This window comes from Schistocerca piceifrons, unplaced genomic scaffold, assembly GCF_021461385.2.
Source record: "Schistocerca piceifrons isolate TAMUIC-IGC-003096 unplaced genomic scaffold, iqSchPice1.1 HiC_scaffold_2166, whole genome shotgun sequence".
In the NCBI taxonomy this organism is placed as follows: domain Eukaryota; kingdom Metazoa; phylum Arthropoda; class Insecta; order Orthoptera; family Acrididae; genus Schistocerca; species Schistocerca piceifrons.
Window position 1 is genome coordinate 937,060 of NW_025728082.1, and position 13,240 is coordinate 950,299.

At 41.9% G+C, this 13,240-nt stretch overlaps 1 long non-coding RNA gene across 1 annotated transcript in view; it reads left to right on the forward strand.

Moving 5' to 3' along the window:
* The window catches only part of LOC124742166, a 41,481-nt gene extending 38,659 nt beyond the window's left edge, over positions 1-2,822 (forward strand). Inside the window, exons 2-4 of the long non-coding RNA XR_007010204.1 lie at positions 1,219-1,421; positions 1,766-1,938; positions 2,507-2,822. This is a non-coding gene — a long non-coding RNA (uncharacterized LOC124742166). The remainder of the gene's footprint in view (positions 1-1,218; positions 1,422-1,765; positions 1,939-2,506) is intronic.
* The last annotated feature ends 10,418 nt before the right edge of the window (positions 2,823-13,240 follow it).

The window sequence follows — 13,240 nt, forward strand, 5'->3', positions numbered from 1 at the left end:
AATGGAAAGGGTGAGGTTTGGAATGAGTTTCTTTCATGTATTGCATAGTTTTCTGTTGACTATGGTGTGTGTTCTTATTGCTTCTGTGTTTTTAAATTGGTTGGTGAATTTTGTTATTTTATTATTGTTCACACCATTTTTTTCATTATGTTTTGTGCTATCTGTGTTTGAGTTGGACCTCTGATGAAGAATTTGGTGTCTGGTAAATTTGATTCTTGGTTTTGTTGAAGTTGTTTTTGTTGTGAGAGTTTTGGCCTCTCTGTACCAGTATTTAAAGTTGAATTATATAGGTCAACTGGCATTGACAATACTGCCTGTTGCCAATTTTCATTGTTTTTCACTATGTTTGTCAGTCTTGACTTTTGATTTTGTTTATAGTGTGATCTGTTTCATGGTTTTAAGTTGAGCAGTGTAGCTCATCGAATGTTGGTAGCAGTTATAGTTTATTATATCTCATTGCACAGTTTCTGCATTTTTGAAATTATTGTTTTATCACATTTCTGTTGTTGCATTTTGTCTGTCTCTGGTATTGTGATTTTGTCGATATTATGTCAGGTCTCAATTTGTCTTAGCACAGAACCCTATTTTCCTGTGATAGTTTCATTAGCTTCAGTGATTATTATGAAGAACTTGTACCATTCTATATTTGTTTATATTTGTGCACTATGGAAAGGTTTAAGGTTACTGTTGCCATTTTGAAATAGTGTGTGTGTTGCATCTTGGGGCTCGGTATGACATCATTGGGCAAAGCCGATGTATGGTATCAAACCCTCTAGTTTATCTGTGTTCCCCTGGAGTAAAGTAAGTATATTACTCGGGTGTATGTTGTTAGTAAGAGTACATCAGTATACAGTATTTTGGCTATGTATATCTTCCAAATCCTTGTAGCCCTTTATACACAGTCAAACATGTTAGTGCTGTCTATGTCTCTTCCATAAACTAAAAGTAAAAATTCAAACGCCATTCAGTACTGTTAAAAATGTGATTTCTGTATATCCCGCTTAAATTGAAATTAGTCTGTTTTGCGGTCCTTCCTGAACAGCAGTAAGTATTTACCTTGCAGTAAATAGGTGTTCTGTTAATTGTTCAGTTCAGACCATGTGCTGCTGCACAAGATTTGGCCTGACAGAACAGTATTAACACTAGGATGTCATGTGTAGTTAGGAGTGTTTTTTTGATAATATGTTTATGGTTCGGATAATTATTGAATTGTTACAGATAAAACTATGGAAATTGTAACTTCACTGAGGAATTTGGGTGATGGGAGACACTCCATCCACACTGAAGAAGCAGAGAAAATAAAGGGGCATTACTCGGCATGACTCAGCAGGCTCTCTGTCATCAGGGATTTTGCCATAAGTGACAGTCAGCATCTAACAGTGAAGTGTTGACTGTGTGTGCTGATTCTGATCATACAGAGTGTAAGAATTAACTTGATTTGTCCTCAATTCAAATCATGGTCGATAGTACTACTAGGGAAATGTGCCACATAAAAATGAGTACGTCTTATGGCAGTGTGAAAATCTGACAGTTGTTAATAAAGAAAGTAAATATTTGTTTATTGTTCTTCCTACCTTTATCATAACAAGCTTTCCCTGATATATTTGAAATATTCAGTTCATTATTTCAGTATCAAATGGACTAAGTGACTTTGCTTCTGTTCATAATTAAAGTATCAGTATATCCTGAAGTCGGTATAAAAGTGAATTTGTAAACACTACAGAAGTGAGCTGCTAAATTTGTTGTCTGTGGGTTTCATCAACAGGTGAGTAGTACGGAGATGCTTCATGAAATCGAATGTGAATCCTTGGAGGGTAGACAATATCCTTCTCATGGAACACTGTTGAGAAAATTTAGAGAACCAGCATTTGAAGCTGACTGCAAACTACTCTTCTGCTGCAAATGATAAATGATACATGTCGTGTAAAGATCACAAAGGTAAGAGGAGTTCGGGGTCATGTAGAGGTATGTAGGCAGCTATTTTCCCCTCTCACTGTTTGCTATTGGAAAATGAAAGGAGATGAGGTGTGGTACAAGGTACCCCTGCTGTGCACCTATGGTGGCTTGCAAAGCATGTATGCAGATGTGCATTCAGTATTGGTAGTCATCAGTAGATCTATTTGCTACTGCAATCTTTACAATTGCATTTTTCCATATTTATTACTCAGTTGTAGCAAAAATGCAGTAAGAAAAAACTGTTGAATTAGAATTGTTTTTAAAAGTTAAAATATTTCCTGGGATTTATCTTCTCTAATTTTCCAGATTTAACTAGTTTGTGGGGAATCTGAGCATGAGGTACAGACATTTGTAACACTATTCACAGACTACCAAAGGGTGCCGATTTCATTATGAGGGATTGTCCTGTATCACTTGCTTCCTGCAATGAAATGTATATATCACAGTCTTAATTCATTGAAAAGAAATTCCTGTATGTTTAACTTTTTTTTCTGAAACAGTCACTTTTTTAACTAGTTGTTTTGTAACACACAAATTATTTATTTTACAGGCCCAAAAATCTGCTTGAAGGGAACAATAAGAAGTATTAGAAGGGAAAACTAGATACTAGAAAAACAGATAAAAATTATTGTATCTAATGTTTTTAGTGTAAAAATGCTGGTGAGTTACAAAATACAGAAAGGAAATGGTGCAAATCAATTGCATTCTAATTTTCTTTCGTCAGAACACATTTAAAATTGAATCACGATATTTTCTTGAATATGCTGGAGCCATGTTATAAATGACTCTGCATATACCCTGTATTATTTAAAATGTTTGTTGATAATATGTAGTACCACTAAAAATAATAAATATCCAGAAATATATTTTATATCCACTAGAAGTAACCCTGACAATTATTCATACACAAACCCATGACAGTGTCAAACTGTTAAAACTTATGGTGTAGTTATAAGTAGTTGACTCAGAAAACTGATACATTTGATTACAAAGCACACTGCTAAGCAAGCTGTTATGTAAAAGATGCTATGTCTGGACAAGATACATCTGTACATGCAAGAAAGTGTTTCACTCAGCTAAATAAACATTACAACTGTAAAAGACCTGGCTGCAGTATCTTTTGATCCTAACACATTTTTTAGTCTGTGTGGGAATGATGGCTTATATTTAAATATGTTAGGCTTGATGAGTCTTGAACTGTCTGTAGACAATTGTAAATTAATAAAGTGGACGAAAAATTGAGGCTGATTGACTAAAAGCGCCAACTGAATATAAAAGAAGTATAATTTAAACATGTACCTGCAAATTACACAGAGGGGGAAAAAATCTCAATGCATTGGGATATAAATGTAAACTCCAGAATTTCCAGATAATGTCATTGCTTTCTTCTTCAGCACAAATACTAGTCTGTTGCAACTATCCATGAGTCAGTCTTGTGCAAGCCTCTCCATTTTGACATAACTGCTGCGACCTACGTCAGTTTGAATCTGCTTATTATAGTCAATCTTTGGCATACCTCTACAAATTTTATGCCCTCTACAAATTTTACTAAAGTGATATTCCTTGATGCTTCGAGATGTATCCCACCGATTGACCCCTTCATTTAGTGAAATTACTCCATAAATTTCTTCACTTCCTAACTCAGTTCAGTATCACCTTCTTAGTTATCGATCACTCCATATAATCTGGAGCACATTTTCATAATATAACATTTCAAAAGCTGTTTTCTTACTTAGTCCATAAACCAATGAACTTTCAGATTATGCGACCATTTATTTTATGTGCTTAAATGAATATGGGCATGATGAGACTGAATATCCATTTGGTTATGGTTATAGGCTGATTTGTAGCATAGGCCAATGGCTGGGTTACGTTGGAAGATGATAATTTGATTTGGTGTGTATATGTACTCACAATCACACACAGAACTCCATTGACAAAGATTCAGAAGTTGTTCAGGGATGCTTTCCGAATATTGTGGTGTAAGGAACCTGTGGTCCCTGGCAGCTCATTATAGAATATCACATTTTGTTTGGTTTTTTATCCCAGTTATCTGTATTGCACTGACCATACCTGCACAGCAGTAAAAATGTCAACAATATGTGCTGTGTCCTGCCTGTAAACAAACTTTTTCCATTCACTCACGGTACTTGCTATTGACAACAGTAATGCCTAGTTTACGTCTCACCCTCGAGCTTGTGTTCAGTACTGCTCGGTTCTGCCTTGGGTTTGCTTTTCTGGCAGTGTTAACTGTGTGCTAACAGTGATTCACAGCATTAGGAATGGTTTACTGGTGAAGAGCTAGCTAGTATGCACCTTGTGTATGGCTTAACTGAATGCTACATGGCACTGTGCTGAGGTGTTCCCACAGCAGTGGCACCACACCTACTTTTACATATGTCTTGTGGCTGTTTCATTACTCTGTATCTTGTGTTGTTTTGTACATTTTGGTTATTGCGTATTACAGACTTCTTAAGTCAGGCATGCTCTTCCAAAGAAATTAGTGTGATTGCAGTAACAAACTGAATAAGTCATAACTACATTATTACTCTGTAATCAGCTGCCAGAGACCATGTGTCCTTTATATAAATATACATGGAGGATATCTCTGAACAACCTGTGAAAGTTTGTTTGTACTGCATTAATGGCAATTCACATACAGTTTTTCTACCTTGATAATATAATCACTAATGTTCAGAAAAATCAGTATGAACTGGGGTTGTTAAATACATATTTTTTTGTCAAACCATAAAGGACACTAGAATGTGTTGCTGGACCAAACCAACAGCAATTGGCATGTTAGGTTGTCAAAATTTGAGCTGATTGAAAGGCCCAATGTTACAAACATTCTCAGTTCGGGAGAGATCTGCTGACCTCGCTGGTCAGGGTAGCGTTTGGCAAGCATGAGAAAGCAGTAGATACTCGTGCTGTGTGTGGGATGGCATTATCTTGGTGAAATGTAAGCCCAGGATTGTTTACCTTGAATGGCAACAAAACAGGGCATAGAACATCATTGATGTACCAATGTGATGTAAGAATGCTATGGATGACAACCAAAGGGGTCTTGGTAAGAACAGAAATGGCTATCCAGACCATCACTCCTGGTTGTTGGGCTGTGTATTTGTAAAGGCCCATAATGATAACACAAATTTTACAGTACATTATTGCTGGTTTCAGCTACTGCCACCTTCAGATGCGTAAAAAAAAAAAAAATACAAATAAATAAATAAATAAATAAACAGCAATGGTGTAACCAGCTATGTTCAGTTAGCTGAAGCAAAATCATAGTGGTAATACGTAAGAAAAATAAAAAACATTTACACAATTAACAGCCATGCATACCATAAAATGTTCTGATGTAGGTATCAGTTCAAAATCTATACTTTGTGGATACACAGTAAGTACTGGTGATGGCCTATGTGCATCTGGTATTTATATAAATGAGGCCAGCAGAGAGCACTGTAGCTAGGGTACATGAGTAACCAGTATCCTAAATTTAATAATTAAATTTCAATATGCATGGCCATTAATTAAGTTACTTCACATGCCAAAATGAGTGTCTGATGATAAAACATACTGACAAACAATATGTGGAATTATATCCATATTCAAAAAAATCCACATGAAAGGTGTAAAGAGTAATAATGGGAAGCTCTGAGCCTAGCAAAGTAAATATACTCAGCTGTGTAAAAGTCAGAATAAGAAATTTAAAAATAACATCACATCTATAAATGGAAGCCTTCCACCATGACAAAACAATTAAAAAATATGCACGATCATAAGGTAATTAACAAAACAAGCTATTAATGAAAATCTCAACAGTCAATAAGACATCCAGAGTGGGATTTCAATACAAAGTTCTTGCTCTTCTGTGGTGGAACTTGCTGAAGAAGGCGCAATCGCCTTGCTACCATTGGCTGGTGGATGTGACTACACACCAAGCTGCCATGGCACGTGACGCGGCTCAGACTGATAAGTTTCCAAATACATCAAAATAAAGATTCAGGTTAAATTCATTCTATTCATTCCGCAGTAATTTCAGTTACCATTTACTGACTACATAAATTTCCATTTCTTCGAGTAGGTTCAGTAATTGTCCCTTTGGGGTCTTATGCAACACCTCAGTACTATTCTGTTTCCTGTCGCATGGTTTTTCCTTATAAAAATGTGTACTGACAGTGCTCTTCTATGTATGGTCTCTAAAATGAGTCTTGAAATTCCTTCCCATCTGACCAATATATAACTTTTTTCAGTCTCCCAGATTCTAAAAGTTATTGCCAATGCCAACTTTGTGGCATAGCCTAGAACCAATTGTACTATTTGTTTGGAATTCAATGTTTACTTTCATTTTACTGAAAGCCTGCACAGTTGTGTAGGAAAATGCACCACTGTATGACATTGCAACAAACTTCTTGCCTTCTGGATTTATTGCCTCCGCCTTGTCACATATTTTTAACTTTAGTTTATTATAAAGGTTCATTACATAAAGGTCCTTTTACCCGTTTGCACTGGCTACTTGTTTAATCACATTTAATTCTTCCACTTTGTCATTAGGGGTGAGCAGTAGTTTTAGCACTGCGTTTATCATGGCCCTCAAGTATGCTCATCTATGCTTCTTAGTCTGATTGGAGTTTGCATTTATAATCATGTCAGTAGCAGTCATCTTCCTAAATGTGCTAATTTTATGTGTTCCATCTCTCAGTTAACCTAAGGTCAAAAAACTTATTCATCATCCTCCTTCCAGTTCCACTGTAAACTTAATTTTTTCGTGCATGCTACTGTACAAAGATGATGATAAATTAAATACATGAGATAGCCGAAAGAATGAGTGGGATGCACAAAAAAATAAAGTTGACAGTGGAACTGGAAGGAGGATGACGTGTAAGATTTCACTAGTAAACAGCCATTTTGCATCTGGGATGTGATACATCAGCTAGTATTATTTTGGTGTGTAGAATACAAATATACCTCTCAGTGTTCTAGCATGTGCCATTTTTCAGTTTTCAAAGGCTTTTTAGTTTTCGTATTCAGTGTTTCGCTTTTTGCTGTTCTTCTGTTTTGATGTTTGTTTTTGATTTGCAGAGGAGAGCTAGAAGATCTACAAATCATCAGTAAATGATTGGTGTGATAATCCAGTGGTGTGAAATAGATCCTCAGTGTGTGTTTCCTGTGAAAGATAGTGCAAACTTTTTGTGTTTAAGACTTACACTAAGAAAAATGACAACTAGTAAATCTCACTGCTGTCCGAGCCACCCCGACAACTTTTGTTCTGTGTGTGGGAAATTCACTCAAAAAGCCCAAAGAAAACCAATCACTGATTTGGTTTAGAAGGCATATAAATTATTATTGTCCTGTTGGTGATCAAGATAAAAATTTTGCACCTCATATTGCCTGCATAACCTGTACTACAACCTTAACCAAATGGTTAAAAGGGAAACTCCGAGCCATACCATTCGCTGTTCCAATGGTGTGGTGTGAGTCTAAAGTTCATTATTCGGACTGTTACTTCTGTATTACAAATATTTTTGGACATTCAAGCAAAACTAGATATAAAATAAAGTATCCAAATGTATCTTCAGTGCATTTGCCTGTGCCCCATGATGAGGGGTTGCCTGTTCCTGTCTGCAAGTTGAAAGCCACAGAACCAGACACCATGTCAAGTGAGTCAGCAGATGTTGAACATACAGAAGAGCACTGCCCTCAATATCATGACACTTCACCTCAGCTCGTTAATCAAAAGGAATTGAACGATTTGGTTCGCAATCTACAACTTTCGAAACCGTAGGCTGAACACTTGGGGTCGAGACTGCAACAGCGGAACCTTCTAGCTCCAGGGAAAAAAATTTCCTGTTTCAGATCAAGAGGTGCTTCCTTCGCTCAGTGTTTCGATATGCAAAATTCAGTGTGTGTATGTAGAGATGTCAATGGTCTGATGATGCAGCTAGGTGTACAACATAATCCTCAGGAGTGGCGACTATTCATTGACTCCAGTAAAACCAGCTTGAAAGCAGTACTACTGCATAACGGCAATGCATTTCCATCGGTAACTTTGGCTTACGCAGCAGACATGAAAGAAACTTATGAAACTATGGCTTTGCTGCTAGAGGCAATCAAATACAAGTATCATGAATGGCAGCTTTGCTGTGCCCCCCCAGGGGGTCCACAACTCTTTTGTGGATACGTGCGTAGTGAGCATGGGACCCCGAGCTAATGCGACCTTCCTTCCTTTCCAGGCTGCATACCTTCCCTTTCCGCATCCTTCCCAATCCCCCCAACTCACCTCCGCCTCTTTCCTTCCCTTTCTCCCCCTCTGGGAGTATGTTTTGTGCCTACGTCCGGAGGCGGACGCTCGAAAATGTAACACATTCCTTGCTTTCTCTACTTGCAAGTCTTCGTCCTTCCTTTGTCCTTCTCTTTTCCTTACCTCTTCTCTTTGCCCTTTTCTCCGCTGCGGCATTTGAGACCTCTCTTCTTCCCTTTCTGTTTTTTCCTCCCTGTGCGTGTCTGAAGGCCGACCCACGCATTTCCATGCGTAGCCGGTGATGGGGTAACGCGTAATTCCCCGCCCCGGGTAGACAGGTAGGACACGTACGTACCCCCTGGTAAGGGCCAGGCCCAGGGAGGGGTGATTACCCGAGCTCATACCTTCCGAAAGTGCCGATTGGTCCCTCCATCCATTTCTCGGGAGGTGTGACCTGAGGTGTGAACAATCAGCTAAGGCGGGAGTGCCCTCAGACAGGGCCCCAACAAGGAAGGAGTGCGCCATCGGAGACGCCGGTAATCATGGGGCATACTTTCGCAATGGTTTCCTCATCTTCTACTATGTCTGCTCACAAGCGTAAGTTCAATGAGTCTCAGCCACAGACAGTCCTTCCATTGTTGCCACAGTTCCTTGTTGTTTCTCGTTCTGACGAAGGTCACGACTTCTCCACGGTCAACCCTTTCATTATTCAGAAAGGTGTTGACGCAATTGCAGATCCTGTAAAGTCTTGTTCCAGATTACGAAATGGCATCTTGTTAGAAACAATCAGTGCCCTCCAGGCACAAAAATTGCTGCGTACTTCACTGCTACACACCTTCCCTGTCCAGGTGGAAGCGCACCGCACTTTAAATTCCTCACGTGGGGTCATTTATACACGCTCCCTCGACGGATTGTCCGACGAGGAAATTAAACACTACCTGTCTGACCAGGGCGTAACGGCTGTTCATAGAGTCATGAAAAGGGTTGACACGAACGTCATTCCAACCCGTACTTTCTTCTTGACATTTGACAAAGTTCAACTCCCATCGAAAATCAAAGCAGGCTATGAGATAATTTCTGTTCGCCCTTACATCGCAAATCTTAAGCGTTGCTATCGGTGTCAGCGGTTCATTCACACCAGCCAGTCCTGTTCCAATCTGGCCAAATGCATTACGTATGGCAAGGATGCCCATGAGGGTGCTTGTCCACCTCCATCCCCTCGTTGCATCAACTGTATGGGTGACCACGCTGCTTCCTCTCGAGATTGCCCCATTTTTAAAGACGAAAAGCTCATTCAGGAAATCAGAGTGAAGGAAAAGGTGTTGACCTTTGCTGCTCGAAAATTACTCGCCAGTCGAAAGCCCACTGTGCCTCAGACAGGAAAATACAGCACTGTCCTTGCCTCTCCTCGGCCAACAAAGGAGGCTGCCACGCAGACTTCTGATCTCACCTTTAGTGCCACTGTCGTCAGATCGGCCAGCACAAAGATCGCCCGTTCAACCTCCCCACTTTCGCCTGTTCACTCTATGGCTCGCCCTTCACCGGGTTCTGCTAAATCTCGAGCCCAAAAGTCAGACACCAAGACTTCCAAAAAAAGAGCCTACTCGTGAAGATTTTTTTACGTACCCCAACTTCACAACCATCAGTTCCTCCTCCATCTAAACATCATGTTTCCGAGAAGGCTAATAAGAAACCCAGTTCATCTCCTTCTCCGCTAAGGCGTGTCTCATCTACAGCACCACCTGGCGGTAACCGCCCTCGGCCGTCTTCTGTGTCGCCGAGGCGCACTGCTGGCGGCCGATCAACCGGCTGATCGCTGGTGGCAGGAGCTGCTCCTGAACAACCTATGGATCAGGATCTTCTGCCTTCGGCTGAATGCTGTTCCATGCTGTCGGTCACAAGCTCTGAGCAGTCGTTGAGTTGACGGCAACCTTGGCCACATTCCTCCATTTTCTGTTCACCCTATGTCCATTATCCACTGGAATATCCACGGCATTCGAGCCAATCGGGATGAATTGTCGATCCTCTTACGATCCTACTCGCCGGTCATCTTCTGTCTTCAGGAAACAAAGCTGCGTCCCCACGACCGCTTTGTTCTCCCCCATTTTCAGTCCATCCGATTTGATCTCCCCTCTGTTGCAGGCACTCCAGCACACGGAGGACTCATGATTCTTCTCCATGATACTCTCCATTATCACCCAATCCCCTTAAACACTTCCTTCCAAGCTGTCGCTGTCCGTCTTTCCCTTTCTGGATACACCTTCTCTCTTTGTACTGTATACATTCCATCGTCCACACCAATGGCACAAGCTGATCTCCTTCATCTTCTTGGTCAGCTTCCACCCCCATATTTGCTGGTTGGGGACTTCAATGCCCACCACCCGCTTTGGGGATCTCCACATCCTTGTCCATGTGGCTCACTATTGACAGACGTCTTCCACCAAGCGGATCTTGTTTGCCTCAACACTGGTGACCCTACATTTTTGTCTGCCTCCACGACAAATTTCTCTCATTTGGACCTTCCGGTCAGTACTGTTCCGCTAGCTCGGTGCTTCGAATGGATTGCCTTTGATGATACACACTCGAGTGACCACTTTCCATGTGTCCTTAGACTGCAGCCTCAACTGCCATACATGCACCCGCGACGCTGGAAGTTTGCCCAAGCCGATTGGATGCTTTTTTTGTCTCTAGCGACATTCGATGACCGTCACTTTCCTAGCGTCGACGATGAGGTCACACATATTACAGACGTTATTCTTACAGCTGCGGAACGTTCAATACCACGCACCTCCGAATTGCCCCAGGGCCCCCCAGTTCCTTGGTGGAACGAGGCATGCCGTGACGCAATACGTGAGCGGCGATGTGCTCTTCTCGTTTTCTGCCACCATCCTACTTTGGCCAACTGTATCCGCTATAAGCAGTTCCGTGCGCAATGCCATCGCATCATCCGTGATAGCAAGAAGGCAAGCTGGGACTTCTTTACTAGCTCATTTAACACCTTCACTCCCTCCTCAGAAGTTTGGAGTCGGATTCGACGGTTATCTGGCGCACCTAGTTTCTCCCCAGTCTCTGGGCTCACTGTCGCGCATGATACGTTAGTGGACCCCATCGCAATTTCTAACTCATTGGGTCAACACTTTGCTGAGATTTCGAGCTCTTCAAATTACCCGCCAGCGTTTCTTCCAAAAAAACGTGCAGCAGAAGTGCAACCTCTTGCCTTCTCCTCTCAAAATTGTGAAAGCTATAATACTGTTTTCTCCATGCAGGAACTCCAACATGCACTCTCTTCTTCTTGCTCCTCTGCCCCAGGACCGGATGGTATCCACATCCAAATGTTGCTGCATTTATCAACTCATAGTCTGCGTTACCTCCTCCGCCTTTATATTCGAATTTGGACCAACAATACTTTTCCCAGATGATGGCGGGAAGCTATCATCGTTCCTGTTCCGAAACCTGGAAAGGACAAACATCTGCCCTCTAGCTATTGCTCCATTTCTCTCACGAGTAGTGTATGTAAGGTTTTGGAGCGTACGGTGAATTGCCGTTTAGCTTGGTGGCTGGAGTCCCGCAGTCTTTTAACACCTGATCAATGCGGTTTCCAAAAGCATCGTTCTGCAGTTGACCATCTTGTTGCTCTCTTCACTTACAGCATGAACAATTTTCTCCGGAAACGCCAAACAGTAGCACTATTTTTTGATCTGAAGAGAGCATACGATACCTGTTGGAGGACAGGCATCCTCCACACACTGTTCTCTTGAGGCTTTCGAGGTCGGCTGCCCCTTTTTCTTCACGAATTTATGGTAGAGCCGCACATTTAGAGTGCGTGTGAACACTACTCTCTCCCATACTTTCTCCCAAGAAAACGGGGTACCCCAGGGCTCCGTGCTAAGTGTTGTACTGTTTGCCATTGCCATAAATCCAATTATGGACTGTCTCCTTCCCGATGTCTCGGGCTCCCTCTTTGTGGATGATTTTGCGATCTACTACAGCTCTCAACGGACCAGCCTTCTTGAACGTCGTCTTCAAGGATGTCTCAATCGCCTCCACTCTTGGAGCATCGCAACAAGCTTCCGCTTCTCTCCCAGTAAGACCATTTGTGTTAATTTTTGGCATCATACGGAGTTTCTTCCGCCTTCCTTATGTCTAGGACCTGTCAACCTTCCGTTTTCGGACGTCGCTAAATTCTTGGGGCTTATGTTTGACAGAAAACTGCTGGTCCTCCCACGTTTCCTATCTTTCAGCTCGCTGTCTGCGATCCCTCAACACCCTCCGCGTCCTGAATGGTACCTCCTGGGGAGCGGACCGAGTGGTCCTTCTCTGCCTCTATCGCGCCTTAGTGCGCTCGAAATTTGACTATGGAAGCATAGTTTACTCCTCTGCTCGGCCATCTATTCTTCAGCGTCTCGACTCTATCCACCACCGTGGATTACGTTTAGTGTCTGGAGCTTTTTACACCAGCCCTGTGGAAAGCCTTTATGCTGAGACTGCTGAACCTCCGCTGTCCAATCGGCGAGCAGTCCTTCTGAGTTATTATGCTAGCCATCTGTCTTCCATGCCTGCTAATCCGGCCCATGACATTTTTTTCGACGCCACCGGGAGTCCGCTTCTGTCAACTGCTCCATTCTCTTTCCTTCCGCTTTCCTGAAATCTTCTTGACAACTTGGGGTACAGCACTGCCTTGGCTCTGTCCCTGGACCTGCCTGCTCCATGACCTTTGTCTATTTCCCAAGGATGGTACCCCTTCACTTGTTTATCGTCGGCCATTTGCTGCTCTATGTGCACAAATGAAGGAAGGCACATTTATTTACACTGATGGCTCGAAAACATCGTTAGGTGTAGGGAGTGCCTATATTGTTGGCGACACCCCAAATAGATTTGGGCTGCCCGACCAGTGTTCGGTTTATACTGCGGAGCTTTACGCTGTTCTCCAGGCTGTCCAATACATCCGTCGCCATCAGCGGATACAGTATGCTATCTGTTCAGATTCTCTCAGCTCTCTCCTCAGTCTCCAAGCTCTGTACCCTGTCCACCCTCTGGTCCACC